Raw genomic sequence first — 14,382 nt, 5'->3', positions numbered from 1 at the left:
TACACTTTTTAGAGATAGTAATTGCTTGATTTTTATTTCCTGAGCAATTAATGACATTAAATAAATGTAAAAAACTTTATACAACACAGGGTATGTCAGCATTTATAATTTATGACAGTTTAGGCTTTAAAAATGTTGCCTCACATTATCCTCTAGTGATTAAACACTTCACATAGACAGAAGCTGTAAATGACTCTTTCATAATGCTTAACAATAGGCATCTGGATCATCTACTTGGTGAACCCTGATGCAGTTCTTGGGGAATCTGGGGCCTTCAGAATCAAGTGTACTGAAGAGACCATCAGTCAGTGGGCTCAAGCAAGTAACATCAGATAATCAGTGACAAAGGTCAGGGACCACACCAACTTCCATGCAAACAACGGGCTAATTCATGCTCTATTTTCTCAACTTCCCTCTCCAAGACTTGCACAAATACTGAGAAGGAAATCTCAAAGAACAGCTGGTGGGAGAGCAGAGAGGAGAATGTCGTTAGGAAAACTGGATTCCAAGTTCAAAGTTCCTTGGAATAGCATGTGTTTGTATGTCCAAAGCTAGAAAGGGCTTTTAGGTATTTAATTTTGTCTTTCTACCATTGTTCTCACAAACACTAGCCTGGAAGAAGCTGGAGAACTCACCTTGTATACTCACCTTACTACCTTGTAAAAAGGTAGTAAGCTCATTTCAGAGTTATATAGATATAAATAATTTCAGAATTATATATATAAATATTCATCCCAAACCTCAGTCTCACCTTGTACCTTCCATCATGAACCTATAACATTCTTACTTTTTAAATTTTCCTTACAATGAGAACAAAGGCCAACTTAAGCAAAGTTGATGGCAGCGGAGATCAGCAAAAGAGGAGACTGGACACAGTATTCTGGACACAGAATTTATATTCAGAAAATGAAATAAGAGACTGCCTTTGGAGAAATAACATGACACACAACCAAGTTGCATAAGAAAGAGAGTATTTCATCCACTCACTTTCTTTCCTGGTATCATTTTGGTAGCTATTTTCCTAAATGGGTCCATCTTTTTGGCAGGTTTCAGCTCATTTTCAGAGCAGCAGCCAATGATTTCTCCACAACTCAGTTTTGGAGCTTCAACTCCACAGCCAGCAGTCATGTGAGAAAGACCTCACCTACCTTGGGATATGCCAAGTATTGGTTCTTCTAGGTATCTTTTTTTCTTGGATAAAGAAGAAATACAGTGACTGTCTCCAATATGGAGTGCAGGGGAGAAAATTAGTACCTTACTGCCCAAATCTCTGCTCGCTTCCTCAGTCAGAGGGAGAGTGTGACCTTGTTTTCTCTGCTAAATTGTCCAATTGTAGTTTGAACTCCCATTTCACACACTTGCAGAGTAGATCCACTGCTCCATCTGTTCTCATTTGTTACAGCTTCTTTGGCTAGTTTTCCTTATATGCAATTCATATCTCATGAAGCATTTTTTGCGGGGGGAGAACCTGTTTACAACAGAGCCAATGTACAACTGATAAGAAATGAGCCATATGCTCCCCTAAATTACTAGTTCTGCTTACTAACTAGGAAAGTAGAAATAGCGTTGAAGACTCTTTGCGTGCAAGCCTCTCACTTTCTGCTATCATTTACTTAAAAGTCAGAGCAATGGTCTTTTCCCGGAATCCTGACCCAGTCATTAGCGTGGCGGGTGCTTTCTCTGCAGGACCATGGAGAGTGCCTTGATCCGCCCCGAGGGGCATCCCTCTGCTCCCGGTACTTAGTGGAACATATTTCAAGTAAATAAGTATTTTCAGAGAGGAAAAAAAAGTATATGGGTATGGGTATCCACCCTGTTAAGCTGGAGACAGGGCAGATATATGTGCTGGTGTGCTGGTGATTTATGGGTGAAATTCCCCTCAGGGAATGTTCTGTTTTTCTCAGTTCACTATACACTCCACGCTTCATATCTGTTATTCTTTTCCTGCAATGGGAAAATAGTTTGCTTAAGGAGATTTTGCAAGACAGTCCAGTTTTTGTGGATTTTTGAAGTTTTATCCTGAAATAGGACTTTTAAATCTTTTGGTAGCAGAGAAAACTCTTTGAGTCCTCCTTTCCTCCCACTGAGAACTGCATAGAGACGCTTTACCTGCCATTTACCTTTGCTTGTATTGTTTACATCCCTCAGTCATGGTCACATAACTTTCATGTGACAATAGCAACTACACACATGGGCAGAGTTTTACAGAAAGGATAATGTGGTTTTACCGGTTTTATACTGGACAAGCCTTCTCTCCAAGGATTGTTAGCAACACTCTGTAGATCCCAGTGTAAAAACTTTTGTTTTAAATATTAATTAATATAATTGTCTCTGAAGATGGACTTTGGAATCTATTCCATTTTTGGGGATTCTTTCCCCAAACAATTTTCCTGTTAGTGGATTTACTAAGTACTTGCAAAAATCTCAATATTGGAATGACTTGATAGAGTCCTAAAAACAGGACAGTGAGTGTGTGTTAGCATGTGTGTTCAGCTGTGTACAATCAGTTTTAAAATGAAAAGAGTAATTCAGATCACTTTGCATCTCACAGTTTCATTGTGGTGATCAATTGGGAGAGCTGAAGTGTCTCCTGCTTTTCAGTGACTTACAAGAATAAACTACGCAGAGCCAAGAATGCACAATGGGATTCCTTTCAATACCTAATCAGAAAACAAACTCACACTATGCCTTATCAGAAGTTTTATTCTTCAACAAGACACAGCAATGAAATTGCTTTAGGCAGTCTCATAACAGCAATTGTAGTTATAAAGAGAAACACAAGGTAAGGGGGAAATGTTCAAGAGCTGATGTTTTCTCTTCTTTAACGGACAGGTTTCTTGAATACTTAGCTGGTTTTTTACCTCATACCTGCCAGACAACTTATATTCCAGCAGATAAGATTCCTGAAGAAAAAGAACTTTGAGCAGAATATAACCAGTTTACTAATTAGGTGTCAAATGGCTGACTATTTACATACAAGGAAAATACTAACTCTGAAAAAAGGCCGCTACAAAAAAGTGAGCAGAAAAATGGCAAATCTGAAAAAAAATACATCTTCTTGTATGTGGATAATATACACAAATACAGTGTATATGAAAACACACATATTGTATATATCAATCAGCATGTAGATGGAAGACAGACCAGATGATCACTTTACATCTGTTCCAACATTCCTCCTCTGTGATTCTCTGTGTGTGACAGTGCACACATCCATGCATAAAACATTCTTGTCAACTAAGGCTAGGACATGACAGGCATTTAGTTACAGGTTATTAGTGATTTTAAAGAGAAGGTGTAAAACTGGACTGCAGAAAAGATTTTTTATTTTTGCAGAGAAAAAGGAGAACACTTCATAGGACTAAAGAACAACAGATTTGAAAAAGTTCCAAAAGAATACCTGAAATTCCAGATCCTTTTCTAAGGTCTTGAGCAAAAACCTTTTGTAGTTGCTGGCATTAAAGAAATGCTATACAGCTTGAACAAACCTAATGCTCCTATTCAAGACTGTCTCAAAGGAAAGAAACCAACAAAAAGATTAGATGGAATCTGAGTTTTAGACCAGAAATTCATTCACAACAGCATTCTCTTTAATAGCAAATGCTATTTAATATTATTGATGTGGGCGTTACAGTACGCAAAAGCATGTCACCTCCTCGAAGAGCTCTGTAATTCCTTTAGTAAGATGACTGTAAAGAAGTCCCCTTCCTCTTTGATAACTGACCCAGAGGGCATTTACTGAGTTCAAAGAGAAGGCACAGATATAATTTTTTTCCCTTGTAAAGGCAATCTACATAGAAGAGAAAGCACAAAGAATCTCACTTTATTCCCTCATATAGACACTTGATTTAATATGTATATTCATGAATAATGTTTCTTTTTCTAAGCTGTTGACTCAGCTTTACTTAGATGCATATTATCATACATAATTCTGAGCAAGTGATGGCATAACCTTGTATGTTATATAGGCTTATCCCAAAAAACATTCTTTTTGAGTCAGCTGCCCCAGAAAACAAAAATAATTGTGTATTAAAAGCTGCAGAAGATGTTGGTGCTGACTTGAAGGGGTAAACATAACTGTACAAGTCAATATGACAATGCATTGGACTCAGTATAGCCATTTATCTCACAGAGAAACACAGGACTAAGCCCTTCAAAAATCAAAATGAATCTGTGAATTATTTTTTTTTTCTTTTTCTTGATTCCTGAATATTGGTTAAGTCTGGTACATATTCAGACTATCAGGAAAATATGCACCTCATTTGCTCAGTGGTATTCCAATATTTTGTATAAAGTGAAGAAGTGCATACTTCTATTTGTCTTTGTAGTTATTCTGCTCTTGTGACACCTTCTCTGCTTCTGGAACCACTGGCTTCCTAATAAGTAACACATTTAACTCCTTTTTTCCCCCTCTTTTTTTTTAAATATAAAATCTTCTGTTAATTCCTGTTGGCTTTTACTCTGAAATATCTACAAAATCAATCTGAGTCTTCTTTGACATATTAAGACCTATGTTTAGAATATAACCATTCTTCTTCTTAGCAGTTGCAAGTTTTCTCTCTAGGCACTTCATTGTACTTCCATTTTTTCTGAACAAACACTATTTGCAAGCTGTCAGTGCTGCCTACAGTAGGTCCCACTTTTTAAAAAAAATATTTTAGTATCGTAGTTATGCATCTGAGAAAAACAACACATGTTGCCAAAGTACAGTACAGGCCAGGTTTATAGCTTTCAGTGTACGCATGTGCACACATAAACTTGGGCAGGTACAGTTTATATCTGTGTTTTGCAAACAAAACCACAGGAAGGACTTCCCATTCTGAGCATCTGGTTATCCACAAATACTGGCTCTCCTGCCTGTGAAACAGAGACAGAGCAACAGACTTTGGAGAATCCTCCCAATTGTTTCAAAATGCCACTTTCTCCTGGGACTGTAAGGAGTGAAGTTTCATAGAAAAAAAATTGTATCTTTACCTTTGAACAAGGTACAACACAAGCATGAAGACTAGTCTTTGCTAGACAACTTCTAAAATTGGTTTGCTTTTCTTCTGCATTTTGGTGTCATTCTTCTCCAGCACTCTCCCTGTAAATATCTTTTTACTCTGAAATTATGCAGTACAGTAATTTCTTCCTTACAGCAGCTGTTCTCTTACAGCAGCATGCAACTGAAGTAATCCTCTTGTCCTCTGTGAGGAACCTTGGTGGGCACTAAGCCAGAAGATGACATTTTGTCAACAGCCCATTACATTTCCACATAGATACCAGCTTGTTGACATGGTAACTTGAACTTCATCCTTCTGCTTTATGTACAGTTATTATCTGCCATCTACTAGGCCGATGCTGGAGTTTCACCCTCTCATGGGAATAAAATATAGACCACAGCCTCCAGTGGAAATAGTTTTGTTTTAACAAATGTCACAACAAGAAGTAAAACTTTTTCTGTACCAATGCACTGCACTGGCTACCAAAGACAATTAAAACATTATTCCTGCACTTCATCCTCTCCATAGATACACAGCCCATTAGACAGTTGCCTCACATGCTGACTTATAGTTGCCATCTGTTACTGTAGGGACTTTCATCTCAGACTTTTTGATCCTATGGATTCCTAATGCAGATCAGAGAATAAGCACTACCTTTATTTATCATCAGCATTTTAAAAATATTGCCAATGCCATTGTATGCGAGAATTAGATTATTCTTTCCCCTTCACGCTTAACATAACAACATTTAAATGAGTAGGTGGCATTATGTTAGTCTCTAAAGTTCGAAAGTTTTGATGAAGCTCTTTCACCCCAAATAGTGTGGAGGTTATGTCAGTTTGAAAATGTAGCCTAAAAAAAAGGCCACGTTTGACCCTTTCTTGATTCCTGGTATGTGCTGATTCACCATTCTCATGTATTTCCATCCTTCTCACTTCTACTGTTTTGATGCTTTGCCACCAATCCTGTTTCATGATCCTGCCCCCAGACATTCCCAGACTGACCACAGTCTGCAAATGTCCTTGTCCTCCCTTTATCTTCAGATCTACTTGCTCAATTTCCTTCCAGCCTGTATAGTCACTTACCTCCCAGCTGTCCTTTGAGAAGCTCCTCCTCCAAAACCAGCAACAAGAAACACCCCTGGCATTTCTAGATAAAATCTCTGGTCATCTCTCTCTGACCAACCGGTGGCCCTGAAGCAGCTCATGCAAACAGCTATGTAGTGACAGTTTGGCTCCTCAGGTGCTGAGACAGGTAAGAACACCCTGGAACTCCCTTCTAGCCGTATTTTATGATGTTTCTATATTTAATAATTATCAGATATTGATGAAAAATATTTATCAAGTCACGGTTCTTCGTGATACCATATGCTAACAGTTGCATGCATTCTTCTCCATCACAGGACAACACTTGCCAGGAAGGGGCAGATACAGATCAGGAAAGCAGGATTACTAGTATCTCCCTCTAATGAATTGGTGAGCTTGTGATTTTCATCTGTCAGCTTGCCAGGCATGAAGCTTGAATTATATGAAATAGCAATCAAAAATTACTCCTATATTAAACTTTAGAAAACAAAACATCAGCAGACTTTCTCAGTATGGACCTATCTACAACATGTAAAATAACGTTTTGTCTCAGACAAAGAAAAATAAAGCCAGCCAAGAACATGTTTTCAGCCAGCCCACCCAGTTTCAAATGTAATAGTGTTTAAAATGGCAAGATATAAACTAAATAGAAAAAAACAAGGCCTATAAAAATGCATCCAGGGGAAATTCAAATTAAGTTGATATACACTTTTAGAGATAAAAAGGCAGATATGTCCAATTCTGAGCAAATTTTTTGAGAGACATTTCTAAAAAGTTTGATTAGGTTTTGGGAATCAGTGAAGGCTTTTTTAGGTGAATTTAGGTTTTTAAAGGTGTTTAGGTTTTTTTAGGTTTTTTAAGGTGAATTTCTTTGCTAGTATGGCCAGCCCAAAGGCTGCACACTGCATACAGCCCAAATTAATCTTCTCTCTGGGACTTAATTCCATGCAGTTGTAAATTAGCAAAGGTGCAGAGGCCACTCTTTCCCAACTCATGGTTTTTCCTAGAAAATGCTTTCTCAGGCCTCTTCTACCTACCATTTCATTCTCATGTCCCTCTTTGACCCTTCCATTTGAGTGAGGTTATGAGCAACCTGCCAAAGGGAGCCTGAAGGCTTCACTTCAGTCTTCCCAATCAATATCAATACCTGCCGAGAAAGTAAGTTTCAGAGAAATATTTGAGGAAACCTGAGGGCTGTCTTATTTAGGATCATCACAACGGTCACTTCCATCCAAGACAATATGCATAACAGTAGAAGAAGAGTCCCCCTTCACCAATGCCTCTTTCGAAACAGCACCAAACTGGAACAAACATATTGAGCACATGAAACCCAGATGCTTCTAAATAGCCATTTATCACAGCAACATTGTAATAAAAGAGAGAAGCATCTTCTCTTCCCTCTTTATGCTGTGAAGAAAGGTTGGGTGTGGCAAACTGACATCCTGCCTTGGATGTCAAAATATCCTTCTATAGCACTGCCTCTGGCTCTGTACCTATTAATCGGTTGGTTGTGTCTGTTTCTATAGGTTTATTTTGATGGAAATAACAGCATATAGAACAAAAATCACCTGTTCTTTCAGCACTGAAAAAATTTCACACAATAACATTTTAAAGTACTCATATCGGCTGTAATGTGGTTTCTGGTCTCTTAGGGTTTTTAAATCAGGGAAATATGGACAACTGGTGTGAGACACACTTCCTCTTCTTGCTTCTCACAAGTGCTTTCACTAGCCAGTGCTTTCATTATTCAGAATGCAAGTAATAAAAGGTAGCCAAGGATGGAAATGAATTAGATACGCTTTAAAGTAGAGATTTCATTTTTTTCAAGTATTTTTAAAAAAAATTAAAAAGTAATAGAGTGTGATGATTTCTTCTGAAAGGAAAATCCAAACTTGAGCCCTTATTTAGAATCCCTCTGTATCTAAGGTTGTTACAGCAAGACTAACGTTGTTTGCCAAGATCTGCAGTACCTGTTAATCCATTTATTTTTATTTAATACTGTCCTGCAGCACATTCATCATTTATGTATGCAGAATTTGAATTAAATTAATTATATTTAAAGATACAAAATTTCTACCTACAATTCAATAGCAGTACACAATTTCAAGTTATTAATCTTGTATTTCAGGTTTCTGTGTTGAAATTTCTATGGATCTCATTCCAGATTTATGCCAGAGATTAATTGCAAACAGACAGCATAAGTAATGTTCATTTACATATTAATATATCTTGGTTCTTAACCTCATCGTAAATACTATATTTAACATATGTGACTCATGAAGGGTACACAGCTAGTAAATTTTCCTGTGGCAAAGTGCATTAAAACTCTTTCTGTATACCCTTCTTTTACAGGCATACTAATAAGACTTTTTACTACTAGACTGTCAAATACTGCCTCTAGGACTACAGCCATTTCAGGAAAGAAGGCATTAATATTATTTCAAAAGGCCATATTTGCAGTTTTACTAAGTATTAAAGATTATATGAACATTATGTTACAACTTACGATTTATCTACTTCAAGGGGGACAATTCTCAGCTGAGTGGTCTCAACTGCCATTGTGGTTGTACTGATGTAATGGGAACCAGTGGTGCTCATCACCGTGCTGGGATGAAACTGAAGAGAAAAAACCACCGCATTTCACTATAAGCTCTGTAACCTGGCTGGGGTTTGGATCAGATCCCATGTACTTTAGGGTAGAAAATCTCTCAATTACCTTTGGAAAAGCAGTTTCTAAACAAACAAGCAAGCAAAAAGCCCTGTTTCACAGTAGTCTCGGTTGCTAAAAGGAGTCTGGTGCCCAGTTCCTGATCTGTGCTTAAGCACCTCCTGAAACGGATCAGGATGCTCCTAGTTGTGTAGAATTTCCTGGGGTACAATAACTGCCCTCTAGAGCTGTTGAATTAGTCTGTACAAATCTATAGCTGTGTTTTCCCTAGTGCATACAGAGAGTAACAGTGTTAAAGACCAGACAGCTATACAGTTAACATAAGTACTTATCACCTGCCTAGCCATAGGTGGAGACATAGATCTTCCAGGGACCTGTATGACTTCCATACTGCAACTTGGTTTCTGAAAAGCAGAGGTTACACATACTTTCAGTAAACCTCATCTCCTCCCCCGCTGCGCCTTGCTCTGTAGGAATGACAGATCACGTAAAATGGGTAGCATCGGCCAACACCCTGTTTCTTCGCACAGTTCACCTCACGGGCTGCCAAGGAAAGTGTCAGTGCTCAGACATGTCTACCACTGTCCTGGTCCTGTCTCCCATCCACCTTGTGAATTTTCTGGAAAAAATAAAGTGACAGATTTTTATCATATCCATTTCATATCTCCTTCTTCATCTTTTCAAGGCCTTTTTATGGTTTCCCCAGCCTTAATTCATTCTCCCACCCTTTTCTGCTGCCCTGCAGAGTCAGGGGTTCACAAGTCACCTTGACATCAGCTGACTATTTTTCAGCAAGATGATGATATTTACATGGATATTGGAGGCAAATGCTTTAATAACATTAAATTAGGCAATTACAGTAAAGTTAAAGTCTAAGATGCGCGCTAAAGACCCAGAATAATTCAGAGGACTCAGCTGAAGCTAATACATATGGGCTGTTAATCAGTAACGTGACCTCTAAGACTATGAGGGACGGTTGTTGGAAAGGGCTGTCATTCTCCTCTGCCAGAGCCTGAAGGAAGCTGGCTCCTTCATTTGCCTTCAGAGCTTGATAATGACAGGTAGGTTGCAGAAAAAGGAAAGAGTATGAGATTCAATGAAGAACCCAATAGCTTTTTTGCTTCCTACAATCTGGAGTGCTGAATTTAATATCCGTATACTAACATCCCACTATTACCAGTCCTTCTGCATGCGTAGCTGAACTGCTGCATGATCTCACTACGCTAATTCTGACCCAGAACTGGTTAGTTTACTTAATGCAGTTTCTGAAAAGGCCAGTCACCAACATTTGAGAAAATAAATGGTTGAAAAGTACTCATGTCCTCACCACAGATACAGCATAATAACTGCACATACTTGTAGCTCCCTCACTAGAATAGCAAGTCAAACGTAGAGAACCACACAATGAAAGAATGTAAATGCTTTTAAGACAATTGGAGGATTTTGGCCAAGATGGGTATGACATATCCTTCTTGGTATTTGTGCTGGAATAGTGATCTGCTGTGTCTGTCTTCAGTAGGTGGGATGGCTGCTGGTGGGTACATGTTAGAGCCAAGTACAATCTATTTCTAGAGCCAAGGTTAGGAGGATAGCCCAGAAGCCATAAGTGATGGTTACTGCTCATTCTCTTCTAATGAGTCACTGCCACAGATGCACTAGAAAATGATTTCTAGAGACTACAATGTCATCTTTTTGCAGAACTGCCTTCTTTTCTCCCTAAATTTCCCTCTCCAGACTGACTCACTCTCTGCACTTAGTGTCTGTACACAGAAGATATTTTCACCCTAGCTTTAGGCTGGTCTCAATTTTTGCAATTTTTTGCAAAGAGCTATTTTTGCCAGAAGTCACATGTATGTGGGATTCTGCCACAAAACCAACCTATTTAAAACCACTAGCACCAATAATAAACTCTAAAATTAAAATGGGAAGGAGGACTGAATCTAAAAATGTGGTCTATTTTAGGTAATGGATCGATGCTTCTATTTTGAAGTAAATTATCTTCCAAATGTGATTCTGTTTGTCAGCAAAAGAGCATAATAGCAAATTGAGTAGACTATTTTTCAGCAAAGGCAAGGATATGCACATGAGTTTTGGTGACCGCCTGTCCCAAATTTATAGTCAGATGTCGAAACCTTGATCCAGCCTACTGGAAGATTGTAACTCTTTGAGGAAGACATTAGAAATTTATGAAGTATCTCACAGATTTGATGTCAAACAACAGATAACACTTATGCAGCAACTTTAAGACAAAAAAATCTTTCTTTTCCTTACAAACTTCCTAGAGAATTTAATCCCATTGCTACTAAAATTTTTAAAGTATGTTTGAATAGCTTTTGTAAGTTACATCAATCAATCACAGCTATACAGTCAAGTTCTTTGTGTATCAATCTTTTCACATGCTAGTCAGGATCTTATCTCAAATATTTATCACATGGTAAATACTAGCAATAAAAGGCCCAAGTACTTAAACCTATTGGCTTTATATACAGTTGTGCTGTGTAAAGATAGGTACAGACCCGAGGTTGACAGAAAACATAATGTTTATATTTTTATTAGCCAAGTTTGCTCTACTTGGATGAAAACAGCGATGGCAACTGTTCCACCCCTTAAAAAGAAAAAACAATCTTTCTCTTACCGGAATAAATGGAAAATTTATTTTGCATAGAGGCATAAAAATAGCAAAAATTTAGGTAAGACCTTGTGAAGTTTATGCAGAGGTGCCTGTGGTGGACTGTCAAGCGTAAGACAGCATGCAAACTAAGATGCTTAATAACAATAATTCTAATAATTTTAGAACAAAACTCTTGCAATGTTTATGCTCCTGACACACATGAAAAATATAGAAAATGACAAGATGGTTTCTGCAGAGGCAACAAATGTTTGCAGTAGTGCTATCCATCATCTTTCACATATATATAATCTGTTTGTGACATACAGTTTTCCAGAATGCACTCATGCTAAAATGATATATTTATGTAGACCAAATAATTCCTGTCTTGCCATTAGCTTATTAGCTTCTTTTCCAGCTGAGACAATGTTGTTGCAAAATTTGGTTGGAAAGGAGTTATTTTCATCTGTGGCTACGTGGTGCCTGTGACCATGGAAATTCCAAATAGTTTCTGATATGTCTATGCTCCCACATGGTTAAAGGAGAACAAACCATTGTTTACCTGTCTTCACTCTCTTTTCCTCATCTGCCTGAAAGTTCCTGCAGGAGATACCTCTTTTCACTCTGAAATAGATGGAAATGTTAGGGCACATCCTCTCAAGGGGGTGCCTGTCCTGGTTCTGGGTACTTAAAGTGGTAGGTTTAGGTTTCCTTTCCTTACAGTGGTAACAAATACAGAGCTGTGGCTAAGGAAAGGCTGGATAGACCATCTTGCTGAGGGAAAGCTGGAGAGCCCAAGGGCAGAATGTGGTTACTAAGAGTCCTCTGGTGAGTTTGCATCAGCGGGAGTTTCCCAGGGCCTTGTCACCACAGCCGTTCTGTGCCTCCTTCTCTCCTGATCACGTCCTTGTCCTTCAGCTTCTGCCACCTCCATATCCCTGCTCAAGCCTACCATTACTCCAAATGACTCTGACTTCTGTTGCTGCTTTGCATTTTGGCTGACTGGTACAGACAGCTTACAAGAGGAATCCACAAGAAAGCTGTACGCTCCTACTGACTCTGAACAGATTTTTACTTATGCGGCAAACCAGAGCCTATCCCAATATCTGGGCTGTGATCAGAACTTGGGACTAGTCTAAGCCTAGGCTACTTTGGAGAGTATGTCCTAGCTTGAGTAAAGCAGAGAAGCACTAACAAAATTAAAACATTAAGAATTACTTTAAATTAAGTAAAAAGTCTTCATATTTGCCTTATGCAAATAGTGCAATCTGAAACTGAATGCAGCTCAAGGAGCTGGGGCTCGTGTTTTTTTAAGATGGTTAGGTCAATCTGTCTATGATTAGATGTTGGTTTTATAGCCACTGAAGAAATAGCTGAAAGTGTTTATGATATTCGCTGGAAGCATCTGCCTCATAAAATCAAAACATAATATTTCCAGAAAACATTGGTAAGTTGGCTTTGCTATCTGTCATTAGAAAATCATCTTTTGTGTTGTTTGCAATCTGATATACTTGCAACTTATCTCTTCTTTATAATAATTGTTCTTCTTTTTTCTACCTCAGTAAGCTAACAGAAGGATCTGGGTTCTAAGCTCATCATTCCTTCTTCATTCACTCTTCGTTTCAACCAGGCACATAGAAAAATAACTCTTGTTAAATACCAAAGTACTGGATTCCAGGTTTTCAGTGCTGAAAAGAAAAGCCATTGCCCTTTTTAAGTTAAAAAGCCACACTTGTTACTCTTCCCCTTCAAGCCTAATCACACATATTTAAGGTGTCACTTAAGGCAAAGCCACAAGTGACATTGCTTACAGTCTCTTGAAACTCGCACTTCTTGATAGCTTTAATATCCTTTTAAATAACTGTTACTTGTTACTTTCCTTTAAAAGAGAAAACTGCCCATTTTTAACAGTACTTCAATAGTGCAAAATTAATCTTTTTGGATCTGAAAAAGTTGTCAATCTATAAACCTAGCCCTTTTTTGCACCTTCTCTGAAGTCGGCAGAGGAGCTAGCTGGAAGGGGCCAGTGGGCTGACCTGCGCAGGTCCCCTTCATGCAGCCCGTTGTGCAAGAGTGTCCCCAGCGGGCCCGACATGCCTTGGATGATCAGCCACTCTAAACTAATGGTTTGTTTTATTTATTTCCTATTTCTTTGTTCAGTTGGAAGGGACCTGCAACAATCATCTAGCCCAACTGCCTGATCACTTCAGGGCTGACCAGAAGTTAAAGCATGTTATTAAGGGCATTGTCCAAATGCTTCTTAAACACTGACAGGCACGGGGCATTGACCACCCCTCTAGGAAGCCTTTGGCTCTGCTTTAACTTGTTTTCACGCCTTCACTGACATATGCCTGACCTTTATCACTGCCTGCAGTTACACAGGCCTTCATCCTGAGCGACGATGACAGGCTAGTTCGGGAGATGTAGGGGCTGCAGTTTCTAGCACACTTGATGGAAGGAACAAGCCATCTCAGTCTATGTGGAATAGAAGCTCGAGAAACTGAAAAATAGCTCTGCTTTCTTGTAATTTCACTTTCCCAGTTGCTCTGAACACCAGCTATGTAATTACTTCAGTAGTATCCAGAGACTAGAGATACAGCCCGGTAGGTGCTCACTGTGCTTTGAACTGTACCCTCAGTAGGTACTGAGACTGCTGGGAGAAGACACTGGCTTAGTCCTCTGTTGTGGTTTAGCCCCAGTCGGCAACTAAGCCCCACACAGCCGCTCGCTCACCCTCCCCCCCAGTGGGATGGGGGAGAGAATCGGAAGAGCAAAAGTAAGAAAACTAGTGGGTTGAGAGTTTAATAATTTAACAGTTTAATAATTGGAACCAAAAAATAATAACAATACATTGTAATGAGAAGGAAAACAACAAGAGAGCGAGAGAGGAACAAAACCCAGGGAAAAAAAAACAGTGATACAACCGCTCACCACCCCCAGACCGACACCCAGCCAGGCCCTGAACAGCGATCCCTGCCCCCCAGCCAACTCCCCCCCAGTTTATATACTGAGCATGACGCCATATGGTATGGAATAGCC

The 14,382-nt window shown here is 38.9% G+C and overlaps 1 protein-coding gene across 1 annotated transcript in view; it reads left to right on the top strand.

Annotated features, from left to right (window-relative positions):
- The first annotated feature begins 6,106 nt into the window (after positions 1-6,106).
- The window catches only part of SP4 (Sp4 transcription factor), a 52,800-nt gene continuing 44,524 nt past the window's right edge, over positions 6,107-14,382 (top strand). Inside the window, exon 1 of the mRNA XM_072854160.1 lies at positions 6,107-6,236. The gene's annotated coding sequence lies outside the window, so the exon portion shown is untranslated. The remainder of the gene's footprint in view (positions 6,237-14,382) is intronic.

Source organism: Ciconia boyciana, chromosome 2 (assembly GCF_034638445.1).
Source record: "Ciconia boyciana chromosome 2, ASM3463844v1, whole genome shotgun sequence".
NCBI classification, from domain to species: Eukaryota; Metazoa; Chordata; class Aves; order Ciconiiformes; family Ciconiidae; genus Ciconia; species Ciconia boyciana.
This window is presented reverse-complemented; position numbering and strand designations above follow the sequence as displayed.